This window comes from Polyodon spathula, chromosome 26 (genome assembly GCF_017654505.1).
Source record: "Polyodon spathula isolate WHYD16114869_AA chromosome 26, ASM1765450v1, whole genome shotgun sequence".
Lineage (NCBI taxonomy): Eukaryota > Metazoa > Chordata > Actinopteri > Acipenseriformes > Polyodontidae > Polyodon > Polyodon spathula.
Window position 1 is genome coordinate 7,650,472 of NC_054559.1, and position 9,386 is coordinate 7,659,857.

Genomic DNA, 9,386 nt, shown 5'->3' on the forward strand with positions numbered 1-9,386 from the left:
TAAAAAGACATGGGAAATGATGTGTGAGCAGGGAGAGGGTTAATTCCTCCCTGCTAAGAAAAAAACATGTGCAAATGCACATTTCTGTTTGTTTAATTATTTTATTAGTAATTATCCCCTGCACCTGGCTATCATTGTAAATTAAAGCCAGGTGCAGGGTATTTAAAGAAAGCAGACAGCGTGCTCAGGGCTGCTGCTGTGTGGAGGGCCTGGTTGATGGCGTTTTCAACCGTTTTGAAAGAAAACAAAGGTACTGTGTAAAGCCTTTTTGTGTGTTGGTTGTAAACAGCTTAGCTGTCTTGTTTGAGTTAGGCTCCTGTTTGTGTAGTTAGTGCTTGTAAAAAGAGCCAGGTGTTTGTTTTGTTTCTGTGTTATTAAAAGTACATGCAAGTGCTGAAACTTCCATTTCTGTGTCCAGGGTCCTGCTTTTAGAGGGGCAACGAACCGTGGTGAGGTGCAGTCATATTACTATCTATCTATCTGTGTCTGTTTGTCTGTTTGTTGAGACTCTTTGTCTCCCAGTTCATGGCCTGTCATTTAGAGAGTGTGTCTGGTTATACCGTCTTGTCAGGTTTGAAACTGTTGGCTGAGAGCACCCAAGTCGGCGAGCCACAGTACGCTGCCCTAGTCCAGCCTCCAACATGCCGATTGCACGAAGGTGCTGCTCTCTTGACAGACATGGCATATTGTTTTTTTTTGTGTGACTTTCTTTATTGCTTTTATTCAAGTTTGCAATTCAACAGCTGAAATCACTCCATATCTAGTGTTCATAAGTCTATAATAGTGACACGTTTCTTCTTGGTGTGTGTGTATAGAGAGAGAGATATTGATAGGCATTAGTTGATTAATAAGTAGATGAATCTGTGTACATTTTTAATAAAGGTAACACTCTTATAGAGGCTGTCCTGCATAGTAATACTTGCGAAATCCATAGGCTCTAAAAAAAAAAGCTCAATGGCAATTTGGTCTTTTTAAAACCATTTTTATTATTTTAGTAAATGTAAAAATTGTACCTTTTCCTTCCTATTACTCTAATAAAACATATTTAGGAACCTGATAACTCAGTCGAACAAGTTCCAGAACAGCACAGGTGTATGTGTACTATTTTACCACTCTGGGGTAACCCCTACACAGCAAAATTACTAGCAATGCACGGGAACAAAAAACACTCCAAGGTTTATAACTAAATCAACAGTTTATTATGTTGGTCAGGATAAATGCACCACGCTGGATTTTATCACAGCGTTCACCACAGCTTACAATGAACACAAGTAACTTTACAGATCCATGTTTGACAATCATTAAATCAACGTAGATAAACATTCCAGTTCCAAATACGTATACGCATCTGTAGCACACTATCTGCAATCCTTGTACAAGACAACAATTATGATTTTTACACAACTTTAACCCCTTTTTATACAAGCTTAAAACCACAGTGTCCTACCACTTCTGGTGTGAGAGACTGTGCTTCAAATCAGCACTACTCTAAATAGCAGCATGCATTTCTCTCTCTGCTCAGTTGATTAATTGGCCCAATTGATCTGTTAATCGGAACAGCCCTTTATTTTATGTATATATTGTAAGGTAGCAGGGAGGGGGTTAAAATCATTCCCTGCTAAAACATGTGAAAATGCACATTTGGTTATTGTTTAATTGTTTATTGCTTAATTGTGTTATTGTTTAGTAATCCCCTGCACCTGGCGGTAGTTGTAAATTACAGCCAAGTGCAGGGTATTTAAGAGACAGGCAGTTTGTTCAGGGCTGCTGTGTGAGGAATGAGGAATAGAATAACTCCAGCCAGAGCTATGCTGTCTTGGGGGAGAGCACAAAGTCAGCAAACTTATGTTGCTAGATCCCTGGGATGGAGCGACTCAAGCCACTGGCTTCACGTGGGGCACAAGGCCATAGCGGGACGTAACAAGCAACGGACTGTAGTGCATAATATACATGTAATTAGAAAAACTATTACAGCGTTAATGTAATATTGCATAAATTAAGAATAAAACACAATAATTTGCAAAAAATGATACATCAGAAGCAACAAGTACTTATCTGAACTAGGCTCTCAAATCAGGTTGGTCTTGAAAGGAAACGGCACTGAGATCTGTGACAGCAGTCCTTTGTACCCTCAGGGACGGGGCACAACTGCGTCACAGGCTCGATCAGCAGCTTTGGTATACCAATATTCAGGTTTTGGGTCTTTAGGAGGTAATTACTCATACGGTAATGTTTACATTTCGTACTTGAAAGGGAACCTCTAAATCAAATTTCAACAACCTCTCAATCTGAGAGCTCTGTGAGTTCTTCATGTTTACAGGAGGGATGCTACACACCTCAGGCACCAGCTGTGCCATGGGAAATTATTATCACTGTGTTCTAGAATGTAAACTTTAAGATCGAAGCAAAGCAAGAACAAAGCTTTCCTCGGGCGTTTGTTGTTAAGATACTAGCAGGGCGGTGTCAGAATTCCAATTAAGAAAGCTCTTTATACACAATGCATGCCATTGGGAAATATATACAGGCTAGTGACTGTATAAAACATTTTAGAGAATACAGGAATACTTCTGTTGCAAGATGAAAAACCTCTTCAAAAACTTGCTTAACCCTTTGTGGTCCTATGTCAGGACCAGGTCCGACATTACAATTTTCCCTTTCCGGTCCGATGTCGGACCCGGTCCGACATAATCAAAAAGATGTCAAGCACAGGTCTCTAGTCGTTTTTGCTCTGGAAAAAGCCGAGAAAACCTTTTAATGGCCTAGTGAGACCGATAGGAGCTGAATGAAGCTGAAGCTGAAAAAGAAAAAAAAAAAAGGGTGTATCTGATAGCCCCATGCACAACAGAGATAACACGGACATGAACAAAGGAGATAGATGCTTCTGCATCCAGCACTCAAAGAATATCAGACATTTGCAGAGTTTTTTGAGAATTTATAGTAATAAAAAAAAGACTTGGATCGCATTATTAAGGAGTTGGTGATAAAATGAGGAGAGTTTTTATCAGTATGCACATCTATAAAGAGGTATATGAAAAATATAGTGAACAAGGAGTGGTGCTTGGCTGGAGATACAGTACTGAGTGTCCTTTTTTCGGAAAATTTTAAACCTTGTCACTTTAACAAACTGGACTTATGGGGGGGGGGGGGGGGGGGGGGGGGGGGGGGGGTAAACAGCAGGGGAACAGCGCGTGTGAAAATAAATTTTACCTGATGCACCTGACAAGCGCTGAATAAATGGACTGCTAATTGTTAACACTAGACCATCATGCCGGTCAATTTGGTCCATTTTGAACTTCAAATGTTAATTATTCTTTCCTTGTAAATTGTATGTGCATGTCCGTCTTTGACTTTTCCTAAATATTTGAATTAAATATCCAGACGACATTTGATAGGCAGAATCGCATAAAAAAGTTATAAATAGTTCTACCTAGAACCGTCATGTGGCCATAAATGTGACCCCTGCATTACAACAGTTTTTTTTTTTTTTTTAATATACCGTAAGATATTCTATTTTTTTTTTGTAAATGCAGCAAAACAAGACACGCCTCCTCCTCCTAGTACACGTTTTTTTTTGTTTTTTTTTCAAGCCTTTCTTTGTAGACTGACTACAAGACAGAGATTGCTATGGTTGTAGATTTGTCAAGATACAAACTCAGTGAAAGCCTAGTTGCTTACTTTTCAATGTACCTTGGAGACAACAATCCTTTGTTTTGTTCCACAAATGTAACTGGGAATATATCAGAAGGAAATATTTAATCTTGAAAGTAGTCATTTTGATTGGAATACGGCAAGCTGCATATATATATATATATATATATATATATATATATATATATAATATATATATATATATATATATATATATATATATATGTATATGTATGTATATATATATATATATATATATATATATTCTTTTTGTATTGACGATTTTGAAAAAAAAACATTTTGGTTTTACAGGTTTATATGTACCAGTTTACACGTGTTTACACAATAGTGTTCAATGGAACTGCGTCTGTGTTTACAACACAGCTCCTGGATGCAGGCACAATCAGCTGGCAGACGAGTACGCTCCTCCATAGAGTACAATGCAGCCCTCATACTGGAAGTAGTGTTATACTTTCTTTTTATGTAGTATCAGAAACAATGATTTCAGTTTTTTAGTTTTGTGTGTACTGTTGTGTATGTATATACCCATTTCTTTTGAAATGTGTATTTTATTATATTTTTTCACTGTTTGTAGTCGTGCTGTATATGCACTCATTTAAAAAAAAGCCTTTTATGTTTAATTTTAATTTAAATATGGTGTTTCTGTGATGCAAATGTTAGCTATGATGTTTATGAACAAACCTTTTCAGTTGTATCCAATAGTATGTCTTTCATTTTAATAACGAAGCAGTTTAAAAATGTATGAGTCAAAGTGACCCATGTGGCAGTTCCAGGTAGTTTGAAAATCAGGCAGTTCAAGTGTTAAAAGTTGCTTGCACATTTGAGTGCAGGAATACAGTAAATGTATGAGGAGTTGTGGTTGGAGCAACAGTCCAAAAAAAAAAAAAAAAAAAAAAAAATGTGCAAAGCGTTTTTCTACCGCATCCACAATAAGGTAAAATGCCATGTGGGCACCCAGTGATCTCCAATACTACTTGAAAAAACGTAAGTATTCTCTATGAAGAGAAGAAGTGGATGGAGAACGAAATGTGACGCAAAACATTCTCAAATGAAAAGCTGGTGGCAGCTTCTCCCACTGTAATCCGATTTCAAAGTCACCAAGTACGCCACCCTTGAATTTCCAGCAGTCAAGTGCCACTGCCAATATCATCATTATTTCAACACTAGTTTTTTTTTTATTATTATTATATACAATGAAACAGGTGTTTTCTTGTCATACTAGACTTTATTTCATCTTCCTCGAGTTGTTCAGTGTGTATTGCACTCACTGACAAAGTTTACTCGGTTGCCAGGCAACCAGAGGGCTGCCAGGTCCCAGTAGCTGGTCTTGGAATGATCCAGAATTCATTTAGATAGCCGAGGTGTGACCCTACTGTCTGCCTTCCGCTGAAAGGAAGCGCTATCTGACATTTCAAAGAGTTTCCATGCAATTAATTACGGAATGTTTCCAGAGCCTGATTAAAATGATTTGCTATATAATAATCTAACCTTCTAGACCCCTCCCCCAAAATAGAATCATCTGTTGCATAACAATAAGCCTCTTTTAAGTAGATAAACAAGGATAAAATGAATTTATGCTGCAGCTCATGGTATTGTTTTAAATTTTGCATTTAAACAAACAGGTCCATTTTAATGTTATTTCCCTTTGCAGTATTGCTTTTCTTTGCATGACATGTCTTATACACAGTAGGTGATTCATTGTGTTATGTTTCTGAAGATCAGTGCAATCTGTAAAATGAAGACAGACCCCCCCCCCCCCCGAAGTCTTGAGATCACAGAACTTTCATTGAGTAAGCAGTATCAATTTGTGGACCTTTTTTTTTGTTTGTTTTGTTAATTTAGATTTTTTTAATTTGAAGAAAAAAATAACTAGGTTTTCAAATAAATGGCCATTCCTTTTTATGCCTGTTCTTATTTGACTCAGATCTGTTGTACAGCATTGAGGCAGATCTTTTTCAGATCTGCTCTCCTTGTTTGATTGTGTGTGTGTGTGTGTGTGGTTAGGGTTTCCCCCTCCCTCCACTGCTCTCCAGTCAGAAACACCGATGAGTCCGATAGGCCCTTGTGTCTTTTAAAACAAATGACAATGATGCTGGCATTCTGTCAGTGTGCATGCTGTTTGGATGTTTCAGAACTATTCAAAGGTAGCGGGCCTGTCAAAACAAGGGGAACTTGTATATTCAACATGCTTGACAGCTGCACCTCCCAGGCAATATCCTGTCTGCCCCCACTCTGTGTTGCGATGTTGAAATGGCATCACACTCTGAAAGATCTTTGGCACGCTGTGTGTCATTTGGCAGAAATTGGTGTCATCCGCAGTGTAGTGGAGGAATGAAATTTTAATGTGTAGCAATACTAACAGGTACGTGAGCTGGATACCTGATAAGACTAGCATACTGGTGAAAAATGTCAGTACCCTAAATATACACAGTACAGGATTGCATGGACATTAGTTGCAAGAAATCTACACAGATTTACACTTTTCAAGCACTCAACATAGTTTTTTATATAAACACCTAAATACTGACTGAATTGTTACCAAGTAAGAAGATAAAGCTCCATGAATTTCTGGTATCATGAAAATATCTAAGCTCATTACACTTCATACCAGGACAGTCAGGCAGTGATCATAGACCCAGAATCACTGAAATAACCTGTAGCTTATTTAAAAAAAAAAAAAAAAAACAGAAGACCACTGAATACATTTGCTACACAGTCCATACTGTGCTGCTGAGCTAGAGAGGCCGCACTGTGGTTGAGCCCTGGTGCCAGCATTACACTTCAACCATTGACACCAAGCAGAAGGATATCTACATCATCAGATGGAAGGAAATGCAGATGGATCACATTAGTTTACAGAAAAAGAAGCTATGTCTAAGTTGGTGTTTATCTTGGCGAGAGTGGAGTCCAATATCAGCATGAAGTTTTAACTACTCTCATGTAATGGAAATCATGAAAATCTGAGATGCTGTCCAGTGATTGCTGTGAATAGTGCAGCTGGCGATGAGGGAAAGAGCTTGTAACAGCCTGGAGAGACAGCTGACAGGAGGAAAGAGACCCCATTGGGGCTGGCAGGGGTTAGCCACCCTAGCTGGCAGGATCCAGCTCTCTATTTTCAAATGGAACAGGATGCTGGAGACACCCGCCCAAGGATTCTAAGAAAATAAAGAGAAGCATACCCCTAGAGTCTGCGAGAGCGGGGGCGGAAGATGACTCAAGGTTTGACAACACGGTTAAAGACTTAGGAAAGGAAACGGATATGAGAACGGAGAGTACTTTGCAAAGGACTAGCTCAAGTTAGACATGGAGCTCCAGGTTTGTGTCTGTGGCTGGAACAAAGTGACAACAGTTAGGGCTTTGAAGATTCATCAAGGGAGAATGAAATGCTTGAGGGAGAAGGGACAAGGGCCTCGCATTGATCAATACTTTTTACGAAGTCAGTCAAGACAGTCGAATGAAATCCAGCGACAGGAAGCAAATCACAGTTTGCAGGATATCAGCACCGCTGTCATAGATGAATGGAGAACTTGCATAAACACAATTAGAATTTAACCTAATGAACCTTGTGAACCCAATCAGATGAACCAGCGTAAGAGAGAAAAATACCTCAACGGGCACAAGCCAGGAGTTAAATGCTCAAGAGCTTCTGAGAAAACAGCGTGGGACACAGTAAACACAGATCTCTGTTTTGAGTTGGAAAGGTTAGGTGGAACAGTCGAAAAGAAGCTGGATAAATTTGGTGATACCATCTACGCATATGGAAGTGAGGTTTGGAGTTGAAAATAGAAAGGAGAAAGTACAAACTATTCCTGTAAAGTCTAGACAGCAGCAGGAGATTGAGTGCTTAGTTAGAGAAAGGAGGCAGCTGAGGAAGCAATGGATGAGAGCAGAACAGTCAGAAGGAGGAACTCAATCTACTACAAAGGGTCATAAAATATAATCTTGCAACACAGAGCTGAACGCCTACGGAACCACTGCAAAAAAGGAGAACTAATGAGAACTAATGTTTATAAAGACCCATTCAAATTTGCAAAGAAGTTATTCACCAGGGAGAAAAATGATACACTAAAAGCAATTAAGTCTGAGCTGGAGAGATATCTCAAGGAAACACACACAAATTCAAAAAGGCAGGAGCCTATGTCGATTATTTCAGACGTCCTATCTATCAATGAAGGACTGCACACCTAAGTGGAAAGAAGTAGAGCAAGCTGTGAAAAAGGCAAGGGCGTCATCATCTCCTGGGCCTAATGGAGTTCTGTACAGCATGTACAAGAGTGCCCCTGGTGTTCTATGAATCCTGTGGAAACTGATAAAAGTTACATGGGAAAAACAGGTTATAACTACAGTATGGCTTATCTTATGTTGCAATTTCATTTTTCAACTTCAGAATTCACCACTACATGACAATGTCTAGAAATTGGAATAATGTCAGGATGCACCATTTCTCCACTGGCTTTTACCAAGGCAATTGAAGTAATAATTAGGGTGACAAAATGGGCAGTGGGAGGAAAATGCTTGGCTTCTGGAATGTGACTGCCACCAATTAGAGCATACATGGATGACACGACAATCGTGACTACAATAGTAACCTGCACTATTCGGTTACTGGGCAAACCAATCAATAACACTGAATAGCATTAATGCAATTCAAACCCACAAAGTCAAGGAGCATCTCTATAATTAAAAGTAAAGTAGAGGATGAGGGGTTCTACATTAACGATGAGGCAATACCAACAGTATCTGAGAAGCGTGTGAAAAGTTTTGGGAGATGCTATGATGGGGACCTAAATGACACAGTTTCTGTGGGAAAAGTGAGACAGTAAGCAGTGCAAGATAGCAGCACTTTACTAGGCAAACTTAAACACTAGTGCTTTCAGTTTGGTTTACTGCCAAGACTTCTGGGGCTCACTGTGTAGAGGTTTCCTTGACAACAGTAGAGAAGCTGAAAGCATTAATCGCATACATGGTTCATACATGGTTAGGAGTTCCATGCTGCCTCAGCAGAGTGGCACTGTATGGTAAAGGGATACTGTCTCAGCTCTAAACGAGGAGCTTAAGTGCACCATGGTTTGATTGGAAATAACATTGGTAGAGCTGCACAACGAATGTGACAGCACTTGTGTTGAAAAGTGGAACAAAGTGGGCAGCAAAGGAAGCTGTGGAAGAATCTGCAAAGGCTGTACAGCATGGAGGAGGAGGAATTGGTCTCAGTTCAGCTCCTCCTACATGGCAAAAAGCAGCCCCAGCTCAACAGAGGAAGCTGCTAGGCAATGAGGTGCAAAAGCAGAAGGAGAGGACAAGGTGTCGTAAAGGCAGTTTCCCAGGCCAAGCAAGGAGAATGGACGAGATGTGAGTGTGGAGCAAAGATTGGCTGGCAAGTTCTATGGACAATGGAACACAGCAGGATCGGTTTCCTCATTAAGTCAACATATGATGTTCTCCCATCACCACAGAACCTTAATCTATGGGTAGGAGAAAATCTGTGATGTCCTTTGTGTTCAGAGCCAAAAACATATTCTGACAGGATGTAAGGTGGGTCTTAGCCAAGGATGGTTTACTTGACTTCATGACCAGGTGCTGCGATGTTTGGCCTTAGCATTGGAAGACAAGTGCAGCATGACCAACAAGTTGCCACCAATGCCAGCAATATATGACTGTGGCAAAGTGCCCGCCTCTGTGTGTATTTTGTGTTGTGTGTTAATGTTGATGTATAGTCA